Raw genomic sequence first — 16,017 nt, forward strand, 5'->3', positions numbered from 1 at the left:
TTACCGAACAAACTAACTATATCTCTTGTGTTCTGTTACCTTAAATATACTGTAGCACTTTGAAAATACATATCTACAATTCAATCAAAATATGTTTTAACATAGCTTTGCATTTTAACTTTAAACCCATGTATTTAAAAAACAGTCTACGTTACAATTTACGTTGTACGTTACCTAACATATAAGCTATACATTTTCATGTATTCTGTATTGTGAACATATACTTTATCTTGGAAAAATAGCAAACTTACAATGATTTTTTTTTGTTTTAAATATTTTGCTTTCAATTCTAAACACATTCTAGAACCTTATTTACATGGTCCATGATTACACCTTCACGAGAACACTATGCAGCCAAACATTTTTTAAACAACTGATATATATATTCAGCTATTTAAGCACATTGAAGTGACATACTTATAATATATACAGACATTGCCCAACACAGTGCTCTATAAAGATGCTAAATTTAAAACAGGCATATCACGATATTTAGAAATCTTGTGCATGTTTATGCACACACATTTTACATTTTGTTAACTGCTGTATGTTGTAACTGTGATTGTTTTGAATGTACAGTAGATTCATTCATCAACATAGACTTCATCCAACATGTCAATCTCAACTGTATCTTTAAGTAGATATACCATGTACATGTATCTTCTATGGAGCCGGTATCCAGTAATGGTCATGACTGGAGTACTGTGACTTTTTTAATACGGTATGTATATATTGATGGTAGTTCAATAAGACAATTACAGGAGCTGCCTTAAAATAGGATATTCTGCAAGTGAAATTAATGTAACTCTAGTAGGTAAAGTAAAGTGCATTTGATTGCCCACTCTGAAGGCAAGTTCTTACAAAACTAACTCTTTTGATGGCAAATATGGGACTTTAAACTTTTATGGGTGAATTCTGTTACCAATTGACAAGTTTATTCCAGATAGAGGACCTATTTGATTTCCAGTCATTTGAACCTCAACTGGTTTCTAGAGAACCTAAGGTCAGAGACAAATAACACTATTGGGGAATATTGTTACTAAAAGTCAAGCCACTTGTGTGAAGTTCGGAGGCCACTTTCTTCCAAAGGTTTGTATACCTCATACTAGCAACCCTATTCAACATCAACATCAAAAGCCTGCTTGAGTACTGCCCTTCAATCACACTGTGCAGTTGCCTTTTAATAATGTTGGGTACCAACAGTCAATCTATCATTGTTTTGTCTAGGTCATGAGGGCATTTGTCTAGGTCATGAGGGCATACAGGCCTGGTGGTTGCCACCACTAGAAACCTTATTGTATTCGGTACCACCTTCTCTAACAGGGTTCCATCTTCCTGCATTTAACCTAAGTGCATGTACATCAAGTCCATCTCCATGACAGCAGTTATGGAACAAATATATGTTGAGCAATACTTGTCCTGCGTCGCAAACTGCAGTGTCGTTGTTTGGGGATAAGTGTCCTTCATTTCTATTTTACTAATTCCTTCATTCCGAGGTTGGTAGTTTACAATACCCTTACTGTGCACATTTCGGGGGAAAGGGTTGGGTTATGACAACAATTACTGTATGGATCTTGCTCCTGAAACTATGGCTTTACACAATTATGGAAACATCGACTTTGAGGGGCTGGGTCTATGGGATGTGTTCATGTCTCCTGTTCTGATGGATAGACCAGTAGGGGCACGTTGTGCCAGAGTCTCACTTATTGGTCTGGGATTGGCTTGCTTACCCTTACTCAGTAAGTGGACGTGTGGATTTGGTTAAGTGGCGGCAAGATCAACTTATCTCCAGTGTGAGACTGCAGTCTCTAAAACTGATGGTAGATATGGCTGTGCAGCCTATATTTAACCACAACATCCTTTGTACTTGGGTTGAAACACGAGTCCCTTCCAGATGGGTATTGGTATTTCGGGACCTTTTGAGGGACCTGTCTGGTTTAAGCAATAGAGATTCTTGGGCTGGAGGCCTAGGAAAGGGACTTCGGGTCATGAATCATTTACTTGAGACCCTCGTTTAGATATGTGTCAGCAGAGGCAAAGCCCAGTACAGCAATAGACGCAGAAACTGTGTCCATGCGTTTGAAGTCTTCCCAGCTTCCTGGGTATCCCAGGTTTATCCTTGTGAAAGATACAGAAGCTATGTCCATCCGTCCGCCAAACTTTCAAGAAAACCCAAGTTTCTCATATTTGTATGTTTTGCTAGGTATCTTGACTGTGTTTTAGAAATATAGGTCAGAATGTGTATCCCATAGTACACATTAGTATGGGTATTCCAGCACGGTAATAATTTGGTACATTTCTCCATGCAATCCAAGAGTTTATGAACTAATGCAGTATGTGTATCACCTGGCATACATTAGTGTCAGTATTATGGTCCTTGCTCTGGGTATCCCAGGGCCTTAATAATTTGGTATTTTTTCCAGGCATCCCGGAAGTTTATGAACTTGGGTCAGGGTATCCCATGACCTTAAGTTTTGTTATTATAAGATATGTGTGGAATAACTGCTTCAGTATAGTAATTAACCATCCATTTGGGAATCTCGTCTGTTTTAAGAAGGAAGTACTTGTGGTCTGCTTCGCATTAGATGTATGATTGTTATTGGCAAAACCTCCATGTTAATTATCCTGCAGGGTATCCCTGTTATGTCTGATTCTGCAAGGAATCCATTTGTGGCCTCCCAAGCCCTTATGACCCACTTTATAGAACAGGGCTGCGGGAGTGTAGTGAGAATGCTGTTAATGGTAACCAATGTCACTGTCAGAGGTCACAGGAGGAGGATCGACATCACATGGCTAGGAGGATCAATCGTTTACGAGGAGTACTCCTCTAGACCAAACTCTATTGAATGCAGTTGTATTTATCATCAACAACCGAAATCTAAGGCCATCTGCCTTTTAGCGTTAGAAACCTCTTCCGTCCCTTATAAGAGTGTATAGTGAATACCATTTTTCACTTCAAGCTCAATGTCACTCTTAGTCGTCAGAGGTCATACCTTTTATGGACTAATATTGCTTCGCATTGCGGAGTCTATGTTATTTAATTATATACTAATGATAATTATGATATGCAGTCATACTGGTACATTCAAAGAGCTATATATTCTTAATATAACTTTAAATAATATTTCTAATGAATTATAAAATCTATATACATTTATTTGATAATGTTGTTCATGTCTGGTGATGTTTATTTATAGTCCAATGTATATTATTTTTAAAATCCTGACCATATAGGTAATACCAGAATTTTAAATATTTTTTCTTTAACACATATTTCGGAAAGGTAACGTATCATATGTGACATATTGAATAAGTTAACTCTAGAGACAGTTTTATTATATATAAATTTAATTACTGAACTGTGTATTGGCCATTATCAGTATTTTACAACTTAAAAAATCATCATTGTTGATATATTTCTATGTTCTAGTAATTTCAAAAGAAGTAACGTAAGTTACGGATAATACATAACATCTATTCGCCTAAAATGATATGAACATATGATAATTTCTATTTTAAATACATAAACATATCTAAGCGTCTTGTTTATTACGATTAATTGTACAACAGGCATGTTTATAATATTAAATTAACATAAATGGTGAATTAAATGAAAATTTGCATGGTAACGTATTTTAAATCTCCGTAACTCGTTAAAGCCCCAACGGAAACTTGCAAACTTTTGTCTGTGAATGCCAACTACCATAAGGGGGGGGGGGGGGGGGGGGGGGGAGCAGGGTCAATTGTCAGCTCAAGGTCTATAGGTCTTTTCAATTAAATCAAATCATATACACAAGCTGAAGCTCAATAAATGTACTTATTCTAGGTTTAAGGTAACTTGACATGGACAACCAAGATGGCGTCACCAAATTGGAGTTGGTCACATTATTTACTCGTATAGACGATATGCTGCTACAAAGGTCTAAAGATGCATTTTAATCATTTAATACACACATAAACAGTTGTAAAAATGCATTTAATTTATAAAACTATAAAATCAAATGTTCTGAAACTCACCATGAAAACTAGTCAATTTTTGTGCACATTTTGCGGAAAAGTTATGTATCCAAACTTAAAATAATTTATATCCTCATATCTTTGAATAAGTCCTTCAGGTGCTCCACCTATTAACAAAAGAACTTATCCATTGCGTTTTATGCTATTTGCTCTGGAATTTCGTTGGTAAATTATAAATCTCTATATTTTACAGCCTAAAAAGTTGAAACCTGCCTGCAGTATGAGGGTAATTAAAAAAATTCGAAGTACATGTAAGTTTATTTTGTCCTTATTTCTGAGACTTTACATCCTCACATATTTAGAGTTTTGAGTGCTGAGTTCATTTCTTAGTAATTCTACAGTGTTTGTATTTTAATTTTATAAAACGTTAACAATCTTTTCAATCTGTGTCCTAGTTCAAATGTGCTTGCTACTGTTTGAATAACCCTCAATTTCAAAACTTCACTGACTTGCAAGGAAATCTCATGCAAAGCGTGGGTCTTAGGCCATACTAAATTAATGTATGTGTAATGTAATTGATAAGTACATTTTCTTGATTTTCTGTTGCCCCCCAAAAAATGTAGAGCCAGTTTAGATGAGGATTTCTGCATTTGAACATGCAGGAGTCATAAAAAACAAAGTAATATACCCAACATCAGATATGTTTGGGTTCACTTTCCGTTCATAGGACTGGGTGAGTTTTACGATAAACATATTTTTGGAATTGCATAGCCCCTTGTTACTGAATTTATTTGCAACAAAATATTGAAATTTATAATTTCCTTATGAAATTACATAGCAAATAGCATAAAACTCAGTGGATAAGTTCTTTTGTTAATAGGTGGAGCACCTAAAGGACATATTCAAAGATATGAGGATATAAATTATTTTCAGTTTGGATACATAACTTTTCAGCAAAATGCGCACAAAAATTGACTAGTTTTCATGGTGAGTTTCAGAACATTTGATTTTATAATTTTATAAATTAAATGCATTTTTACAATTGTATATGTGTGTATTAAATGATTAAAATGCATCTTTAGACCTCTGTAGCAGCATATCGCCTATACCAGTAAATAATGTGACCAACCCCAATTTCGTGACGCCATCTTGGTTGTCCATGTCAAGTTACCCGGTACCTTAAAGTAATTGAGATTTTACTGTATTGAAAATTTATTGAAGTGTTTGTTGCACGATTATTTAGTGCAAATTTCAGTTGGTATATAGCTGAGTTGAATAGTCAGTTAGTTATTCGAGGTTGTCTGCAATGCTAAACACAACACACACTACATATATGTATACAAACTGGATCCCATCCCGCCCACCCATTGAAAGCTTTTTTGAATTTCAATAAAATGTTGAAGTCTTGAAAAACTATAAAAATTGAAACAAATAAATAATGATAATAATGTAAATAATAAACTGGTCGATATACATGTTGTGCATTTTGTACATGGTTGGAGTGGCATTTATCTCAATATTTAAAACGAAATTATACAATAGCCATAAAGGGAGGCAATCAGAACAAGAAAATTCAATAATAGTTTCAATTGAATTTAAATATCAATTAATCATCAAACTTCTGACAAATTTTCAAATATTGGAGAAAACAATTATCAAAAGAAAGAAATTAGGAACTAAAAAATAAATTATATGTTTATGTTCATAAAAGTGTGACAGCCACGTCATAAACAAATGTAATATGAGATTTTACGTTATTTCGAATATTAACAGTACATACTAATCCCCAACGATAACGTGGTTCCCGCCGAAACGCGAGGACGAGTCTAATTCATGATAACGGATGAAATAACCATTCATAATGCTTGCACATTACTTGACAAGTAAATATTAGTATTTCTTTCATTTCAAATACCCACTAAGTATATGGCAACATAGCTCAATTGGGCGAAAGGCAGATAATAATTGGGTGCAAGCAGATCGTTTTGTGGGTTCGAATCCTCACGAGTGTTTTTTTTTTTTTAGATTTTTTTCCTTTTTGTTTTCCGTATTTTTGTTTCTTTCTTTGATGGACGCCACTTTCGGTGTATGTGCGTGCGTCCGTACGATTTTGCCCGGACCATAACTTTGACATCTTGTTTATATTTCGCATTAATGTTCAATGAGAAGGCGTGTCATGCTCAAACCCCATGTTCCTATCTCAAAGGTCAAATTAAAGTTTGTCCGGAGCATTTTTTCTTCGTGCATGGTAGGATTTTGATGTAACTTGGCATCAGTGTTCACCATTATAAGACGGAGTGTCATGCGTAAGAAGCAGGTCCCAAGGTCAAGGTCACACTTAGAGGTCAAAGGTGCTGGTGGGCTCGACATTCTGCCCGTGGGCATACTTGTATTTGTATATATGTCTTTATATAAGACACTAGTATGTTCATTATTTGCACGACTTAGTGCATTTAATAATATCATCTTTGTTATGTAATACACCTTCCGATCTGCCATCTCGCCTTTAGATACCTCTGTCGTGTTGCCACAGAGCTCATGAAGGAATCTTAATTTTTATTCAAAAGTGAAAAAAAAAAAATAAATGTTGATGCTGAGTTTCGAACCCACACGGCAAAACATCTGTTGAACATGGACTGTATGCTTTACCACTGAGCTAATTCTTAACTGGTACAAAACCTCGAAATATTTAGATTGTAACATGTTAGTAAAATGTTGAATTCCCTATGTTCCATTTTAATCTATTTATAGTCATGTTTGTAAATATCAAGTTATCGTTGGGGCATAGTATCACGGCATCGAAGTTTCCCTCGTGTACTTTATGATATGTTTGCTTAACTTGCTGGGCTTAATTGTAAGAGCTGATTTAAGTATAATCGGTACAGTTTTCAACGTGATGTTGATAATAATACAGTTTAGTTTATATTTTCCAGATTATTCCAAGAGTTGAGGAGTTCTTCTGGATACATTGTCGTCTAGATTTCTCGGGATGGATATGCGTTTTACATTGATGCATATAGAGAACTGTTATATAACAGACTGTACCACGAATGATACATTTGTCTCGTTTAAAGATCCTGTAAAAAGAGGAAGTTACTTTTTATTGTAAGATAGAAAAACAAAGACAGTATTTTACCAAAGGTGCGAAACCGATTTTATCATAGTCTCATTAAGATATAAATGTATTGTAAGAATTCAAATGAATTTATTTGTACTTGTAAGTTTAATGAAATGATATGTTCGGAAGACATACATTTAATGAATGTACATGCTTTTGGCTAGCAATTGAACTTCTATGGACTACATTATCTTCACTGAGGATAATATTTTTGGCAATAAATTGTGGGGTGAGTGTTGTCAGGCTACCAGAAGATGGTAGCTGGTCTTGAGACTTGGAATCTTTCTAATTCCCCTCCCATGACGGAGTTAGGGTTGAGTAGCCGCCTCGCAGCACATTGACTGGGAAAGTATATTCATATTTGTAAGTTTTCCGCCTAGGAATTAAAGAAAATTGATATTTTATATGATTGAAGTTCAGTTGAACAAGATATAATTATAAAGAAGGTTTTGGCAGTTTATATATTATGTATATAAATATGTGCAGTTTTCGCTCAGTTAAAAACAAAATATTGTTAAAGTACATGCATGATGTGTTGTGTTAAAGCTAGAAATGTGTTAACAATGTGGATATATATGACAATGCAGACAACAAATCCTAAAATGCATTTATGTATTTGTTCTCCTTTCTTCCCTCGATTTACGTTGATTATGGGATAAATAACTTATTTACGTTTGAGCGTAGCGAATTAGGAAATAAAGAGTTTTCGTACATATTCTATCAGAATTACGGGTATGTAATTTCTCGTTATTTTGCACTAAACACCTATTAACTGTCTTACATAATGTCTCATTTTGATTTCATATATTCTTTTTGAACATATCATCGAATAAATCTATTTTATTTATTATTTCCTGATCCTTATATCAGTGTGTACATGGCGTGGCCTAAACGTTCCACACAGCACCCCAGAAACAGCACTGCTGACCTAGCATGATAACTAGATTATTATTACTGGTAGTCAATTAACCTAATTAATGGTACTGATAACTAGAGCATCAGGATGATGCTGGATTTGTCTGTAAGTCGTAGGGGTGAGAGTCAGAGATAAGAGATATTGTAATATTTTTCAGAAAGTGCTATTTGGCCATTTTAAAAATGTCACACATTTTTATTTTTCGTTTATGAATAATAAAACACCATGTCTTCACTGTCTACCTTCGGCGATATAATACTATTTTGTGTCGATTCGCCGTAAAATTCAACTCACTCACTCATTTTCTGCCTAGTTTGTTGTTTGTCCATCATTTAGCACAATATTGGCACTTAGACCTTGAGCTGACAATTGACCCTGCTTCACCCCCCCCCCCCGCGGGGGGGGGGGGGATTTTCAACACTATGATTTTCTTAAACCTTATGGTAGTTGGCATTCACAGACAAAAGTTTGCAAGTTTCCGTTGGGGCTTTAACGAGTTACGGAGATTTAAAATACGTTACCATGCAAATTTTCATTTAATTCACCATTTATGTTAATTTAATATTATAAACATGCCTGTTGTACAATTAGTCGTAATAAACAAGACGCTTAGATACGTTTATGAATTTAAAATAGAAATTATCATATGTTCATATCATTTTAGGTGAATAGATGTTATGTATTATCCGTAGCTTACGTTACTTCTTTTGAAATTACTAGAACATAGAAATATATCAACAATGATGATTTTTTAAGTTGTAAAATACTGATAATGGTCAATACACAGTTCAGTAATTAAATTTATATATAATAAAACTGTCTCTAGAGTTAACTTATTCAATATGTCACATATGATACGTTACCTTTCCGAAAAATGTGTTAAAGAAAAAATATTTAAAATTTTGGTATTACCTATATGGTCAGGATTTTAAAAATAATATACATTGGACTATAAATAAACATCACCAGACATGAACAACATTATCATATAAGTGTATATAGATTTTATAATTCATTAGAAATATTATTTAAATGTATATTAAGAATATATAGCTCTTTGAATGTACCAGTATGACTGCATATCATAATTATCATTAGTATAATTAAATAACATAGACTCCGCAATGCAAAGCAATATTAGTATGACCTCTGATGACTAAGTGTGACATTGAGCTTGAAGTGAAAAATGGTATTCACTATACACTCTTATTAGGGGCAGAAGAGGTTTCTAACGCTAAAAGGCAGATGGCCTTAGATTTCGGTTGTTGATGATAAATACAGCTGCATTCAATAGAGTCTGGTCTAGAGGAGATACTCCTCGTAAACGATTGATCCTCCTAGCCATGTGATGTCGATCCTCCTCGCTGATTTGCTGTTTCTCCTGTGACTTCTGACAGTCCCCTTGGTAACCATTAACAGCATTCTCACTACACTCCCCCAGCCCTGTTCTATAAAATGGGTCATAAGGGCTTGGGGGGTCACAAATGGATTCCTTGCAGAATCAGACATAACAGGGATACCCTGCAGGATAATTAATATGGAGGTTTTGCCAATAAAAATCATACATCTAATGCGAAGCAACAAGAAGTACTTCCTTTTTAAAACAGACGAGATTCCCCAATAGATGGTTAATTACTATCCCTGAAGCAGTTATTCCACACATATCTTATAATAAAAAAACCTTTAAGGTCATGGATACCTGACCCAAGTTCATAACTTCCGGGATGCCTAAAAAAAAAATACCAATTTATCAAAGGCCCCTGGGATACCCAGAGCAAGGACCATAATACTGACACTAATATAATCCCAAAGGTAAATACACATACTGCATTAGTTCATAAACTTTTGGGTTGCACGGAGAAATGTACCAAATTATTACCGTGCTGGAATACCCATACTAATGTGTATATGGGATACTCATTCTGACCTATATTTCAAAACACAGTCAAGATACTAGCAAAACATACAAATCTGAGAAAACTTGGGTTTCGTGAAAGTGTGGCGGACGGAGGGACATAGCTTCTAATCTTTCACAAGGATAAACCTGGGATACCCAGGAAGCTGGGAAGACTTCAAAACAGTGGCCCACAGTTTCTGTGTCTATTGCTGGACGGGGCTTTGCCTCTACATATCTAAACGAGGGTCTCAAGTAAATGATCCATGACTCGAAGTCCCTTTCCTAGCCTCCAGCCCAAGAATCTCTATTGCTTAAACCAGACAGGTCCCTCAAAAGGTCCCGAAATACCAATACCCATTGAAAGGACTCGTAAGTAAAAAGACTTAGGATGTTGTGGTTAAATAAAGGCTGCACAGCCATACTACCATCAGGTTTAGAGACTGCAGTCTCACACTGGAGATAAGTTGATCTTGCCGCCGCTTAACCAAATCCACACGTCCACTTACTGGTAAGGGTAAGCAAGCCAAAACCAGACCAATAAGTGAGACTCTGGCACAACGTGCCCCTACTGGCCAATCCTTTCAGAACAGGAGACATGAACACACCCAATAGACCCAGCCCCCCCAAAGTCGATGTTTCCATAATTGTGTAAAAGCCATAGTTTCAGGAGCAAGGTCATACGTAATTGCTGTCATAACCCCAACCCTTTCCCCCGAATGTGCACAGTAGGGTAGTGTAAACTACCAACCTCGGAATGAAGGGATTAGTTAAATAGACATGAAGGACACTGATCCCCAAAACAACGACACTGCAGTTTGCGACGCAGGAAAAGTATTGCTCAACATATTTTGTTCCATAGTTGCGTCATGGAGATAACTTGTTTGTACATGCACTTGGGTTTAAATGCAGGAAGATGGAACCCTTTTTAGAGAAGGTGGTACCGAATACAATAAGGTTTCTAGTGGTGGCAACCACCAGGCCTGTATGCCCTCTGACCTAGACAAAACAATATAGATTGACTGTTGGTACCCAACATTATTAAAAAGGCAACTGCCCAGTATGATTGAAGGGCAGTACTCAAGCGGGCTTTTGATGTTGATGTTGAATAGGGTTTTAGTATGAGGTACACAAACTTTGGAAAGAAAGTGGCCTCCGAACTTCACACAAGGGGCTTGACTTTTAGAAAACAATATTCCCCAATAGTGTTATTTGTCTCTGACCTTAGGTTCTCTAGAACCAGTTGAGGTTCAAATGACTAAAAATTTCAAATAGGTCCTGTCGGGAAATAAACTTGTCAATTGGTAACGGAATTCACCCATAAAAGTTTAAAGTCCCATATTGCCATCAAAAGAGTTAGTTTTGTAAGAACTTGCCTTCTGAGTGGGAAATTTCAAATGCACTTTACTTTACCTACTAGAGTTACATTAATTTCACTTGCAGAATTCCTTTTTTTTAAGGCGAGTGCCTATAATTGTCTTATTGAATACCATCAATATATACATACCGTATTAAAGAAAGTCACAGTATTCCAGTCATGACCATTACGGGATACCGGCTCCATAGAAGATCATGTAATGGTTATCCTATTTAAAGGATACAGTTTGAGATTGACAAAATTTGGGTGAAGTCTATGTTGTGAATGAATCTACTGTACATTCAAAACAATCACAGTTACAACATAAAGCATTAACAAAGAAAAATGTGTGTGCATAAACATGCACAAGATTTCTAAATATCGTGTAAAGCCTGTTTTAAATTTAGCATCTTTATAGAGCACTGTGTTTGGGGAATGTCTGTATAATTAAAGTATGTCACTTCAATGGCTTAAATAGCTGAAAATATATATCAATTGTTTAAAAAAATATTTTGGGTGCATAGTTTTTTCTCGTGAAGGTGTAATCATGGACCATTTAAATTTGGTTCTGAATGTGTTTAGAATTGAAAGCAAAATATTTAAACAAACAAAATCATTGTAAGTTTGCTATTTTTCCAAAATAAAGTATATGTTTACAACCACAGAATACATAAAAATGTTAGCTTATATGTTAGGCAACGTACAACGTAAATTGTAACGTAGACTGTTTTTTTAAATACATGGGTTTAAAGTTAAAATGCAAAGCTATGTTAAAACATATTTTGATTGAATTTTAGATATGCTTTTTTTTAAGTGCTACAGTATTTTAAGGTAACAAACACAAGAGATATAGTTAGTTTGTTTCGTTAAAGTAAATTGTAACTTAATTTGATATATTTATACGTGTTTTAAGTTAAACCTTCAGTTTGAAATGCCAAACTATACTGTTGAGAAACAGAATTATATTGTTTTTTTTTTTTCAAACTAATAAAGTGTGTTTTTAAAAAAAAATGAAGACATACAATAAAAATTTTGTATGTTGGTAACGTAAAATGTAATGTAGAATTCAATGAAAGACATCTTACAAGTTAGAAGTTTGTTGATAAATAAGTATATAGTTTTATTTCATGTAACTAGAGAATGTCAATATAAAATTGACAGACATTTTTATGAAAAACATGTTTGAAGTAGGTATGATTGAAAATAAGCATACTTTGGAAGAATGACGTTACATTTAAAAATCGCTAAAAGTATGCTTTCCCTTTAAATTTTTTATAGCATCTATAAATCATTGTTTTTGCTGAACTTCGAACTTTTTAAAAGTAACTTCAATTTCTAATTACCTGGTCATCTAAATTTGCAATAAAAACCTTTATGCCAAAAATGTTGCTTTTTTAGGGTAACGTATCTTTTTGCGATATTTTTCTTCTTTAACATCACATTTTAGATATTGAAATTTTATCAAATTGGCAGCATCTAGTATACACCTTGTAATAAAATATGCAGACTTGAAATGATTAACACATAATGGTACCATTTGTCTGTAATATTGATAAAAAATTTTGGGTTTTTAGGGTAAGTATTTTAAGGTGTTGGTTACGGAGAAAAGCCCCACTCGCCCGTTGCAAACTTTATGCCAAAATTTTTCACCCCAAAATTGGGTTTCAAAAAAATTTTGGTCCACAAAATTCCCCCCGGGGGGTGGGGGGAAGCAAAACCCCTTCGGCTCATAGTCTAACTATATATCTACTGCTCTATTAAAGAAATGCGCTACGTTGAAATACAATAACGAATAGGTGGTGTTTTCTCGTGCACACTGTCCATTTCGAAGTTATCGCTATATTTAGTTTATGCTAATTTATTTTAGCTCGATTGTGATGAAAGCTTTAAACTTATTTGAACTACTCTAGGGTCCGCTTCCTTGAAAACCCAGTTCTGGTGTCATTTTGGAGCCTTGGTCGTGACCCAGTGAGGCTCGAAACCCACGACCTCTGGATTCAGCGGCCAGACACCATTAACACTAGCCAAAACCCCTCCCCTTTATTTTTGTGATACATATCGGATGACTTTATGATAAAAAAGAGCCAAATGTACGTTTACTCTTATCTATCATATAAGTTTTTGAAGATTTAGACACATTGTATGGAAGCCCGTATTCAAAAATAAATCCGCGATTCCGGAAACGTCAAATCCATATCGCTGCCGAATAAGTTCCATTTCGCACTCTCCCTATTACCGATTTATTTAATGCGTTACATCTGTAGCGTGCACGGTCTAGCTCAGTATATTAAATATAATATAATTTTCCTATGGGCTTCCTTGCCGAATGATTGGAAAACAAATGATTCTTAAAATGATTGGTGAAATATAAAATAATTAATGCTAATCAATCTATCTCAATTTAACTGATGACGAGCACTCAAAATTAGCGGATGGGATCTCTTGTAGTATGGCGATTCACAACAAACTATGCCTGAGGTGAATACCATACATTAAGATTTTACCTAAATACCACCAGATGTCGAGTTCCTATCGTCGTGGAACTTAAACGGAACGCAATGTTCTGAGTAAGAACCCAGACTATGATAGGAGGTCAAGAACCCGATAGTATTTGGCAATTTATTATATTATTTATTTTTCAGCGATGTTATTCAGTCGGTAGCTTGGCAGATTCTGATCACTTCGTGATGTTGCCCTGGTATTTATAACCTTTTTCCCAACTGTAATTAATGAGCGCTCAATGATAATGACAAAATCAAGCTCCTTAGTACAATGATCATCTAAGTGCGTAATTTGACTAATCTTTGTATATTTTCCATTATTAACGCCTTAAATATTGGTTTTATCGTAGTAGTAGATAGAACTTTCTCTCTTCTATGTATTCATGAAAGATTAATGTTTACTTAATTAAGTCTACTGAATTATGACGGCTCATCGGTGGGTCGAAAACGTGGTACGAATATTTTAGGTACGAATCTTAAGGTATGTGACTACTAAATCAAATCAACATAGGTATCTCGCCACACATCTTATGCATTTTACCTAGACTGGCTCCCGTCCGTATGTTTGTTCTTATTTACATATATAATATAGGCCTTTATAAGTTTATTCATTAAGAGGGAAGTAACCCCTGTATGTTGTTTCTACATTGACATTTTTTATTGTCCCTGGCTCCGAACATAGGTATGGTTCAGCCATCAGATAAAATGTGCTATTTTAGAGGTTTAAGATTTTCTTATTTTGCCTGCAGTATTTATATAAAAATAACCATGCAGCCAGGGAGCCAGGCTACATTTTACCGGCAAACATATGGTTTTAATCCCTCGAACAAATCATACATAAGATATCTTTTTCGTTGCCATGGTTATATTATGTAATCTCATCTTCGGAATAAACTTAACCGAACACATTTAGTGCATTTTGTGGATGTTTAGAGAAGGGCTGGGTGGATTTGCTGCAGAATAACGTGGATGTTGTTCTAACTTAATATTCAGTGATTTGCAAGAGTTTATATGCATCTTACAGGTGAAAATGTTTTCTATTTGCAATAAAGTAAAAGAAACTCGTTCAAAGAATATGTTAGAGAGAATGTGAATGTCTTTTTTAGATAAGAATGGCAATAAAATACATGTAATTGTGCGGAATCAATAGAGTGACATCCGACACAACAGCATATTATTTGCATTTTTAAGAAATAATCTGTACATTTATTTCAGATATATTTATTGTTTCTGTAAATACGAAATTTAAAAATACCGTAATTGATTGTATGTTCGAAATATTACCATGAAATATATTGGATATTGTCACAGTGAAAAATATCAAATGTGTTTTTCACAGGTAAGAAATTATAAAATGGACGAATTTAGTCAAAACATGAAATAAAATGAAAATTTGTTTATTTTACATGTAAGATCAAAATATCTTTCACTCATGAATGCTATATCTTACAGTTTCACTTGTGGCGATGTAGCTATTCGTGAAAATATATCATCTGGTGTTTCACTTGTGAAAGATGAAACAAGCAAATATCCTCAACATTTAAAATACAAGTGTTGAACTCTACTCTTTTGGTTCCGTATAAATGTGAAAAGAATTCTAAAACTTTGCTTAATATACCAGTACTATGTTTTTATGTTGATTCAATGGCATATTGACCTCACTGCATCATGCATGTGAAGTATATGCAAGAAAACTAGCCTCAGTTTGTTTTTGTTTAACTACATATTTAACTGATATCGAATGGATCTGGAACAACTGCGTATTAGACCTTCCTGAATGGATATATTGTTATTAGGTATTAAATCTTCCTTAGTTGTATACAGCATTTATTTCGCGCTTTGCTGTTCTATCAGTTTTATGATCGAAATCTGTGCAAATTTCATTTTAAAATGCTTAAATTATAATAAAATGGCTTTTAGTTGACAGGGGGCGAGGGAGGCGGGGTGTAGAGATTACTGACTACATGAAACTTTTGAAATATTCAACATCATTTCTTTATGCCAAAAGCATTATTAAATACCGCATCAGAATTTTATTTTTCATTTTCATGGCAATACCTGCGAAACAGTAAGGACAGTGTATAAAATCTTATGTTATTTTGCGCATTAGTCGCACTTTAAGCAATGTACAGTAATTAGGCTGCATCCTTGTGTTAAGATATGTGCTAGGGTTCACAAAATATATGTTTTAGAATTATTATTGATTCCTTCATAGAATAATTTGCTTTTTGTAACATTAACCAGCCAGACAAAACTTACTGTTTTCGGGTTTTC

General features: G+C 34.6%; 1 protein-coding gene across 1 annotated transcript in view; it reads left to right on the forward strand.

Annotated features, from left to right (window-relative positions):
• The first annotated feature begins 14,617 nt into the window (after positions 1–14,617).
• The window catches only part of LOC128557038 (zinc finger protein 239-like), a 3,187-nt gene continuing 1,787 nt past the window's right edge, over positions 14,618–16,017 (forward strand). The window contains exon 1 of the mRNA XM_053543521.1: positions 14,618–14,767. The gene's annotated coding sequence lies outside the window, so the exon portion shown is untranslated. The remainder of the gene's footprint in view (positions 14,768–16,017) is intronic.

The sequence above is a fragment of the Mercenaria mercenaria genome, chromosome 5 (assembly GCF_021730395.1).
Source record: "Mercenaria mercenaria strain notata chromosome 5, MADL_Memer_1, whole genome shotgun sequence".
NCBI classification, from domain to species: Eukaryota; Metazoa; Mollusca; class Bivalvia; order Venerida; family Veneridae; genus Mercenaria; species Mercenaria mercenaria.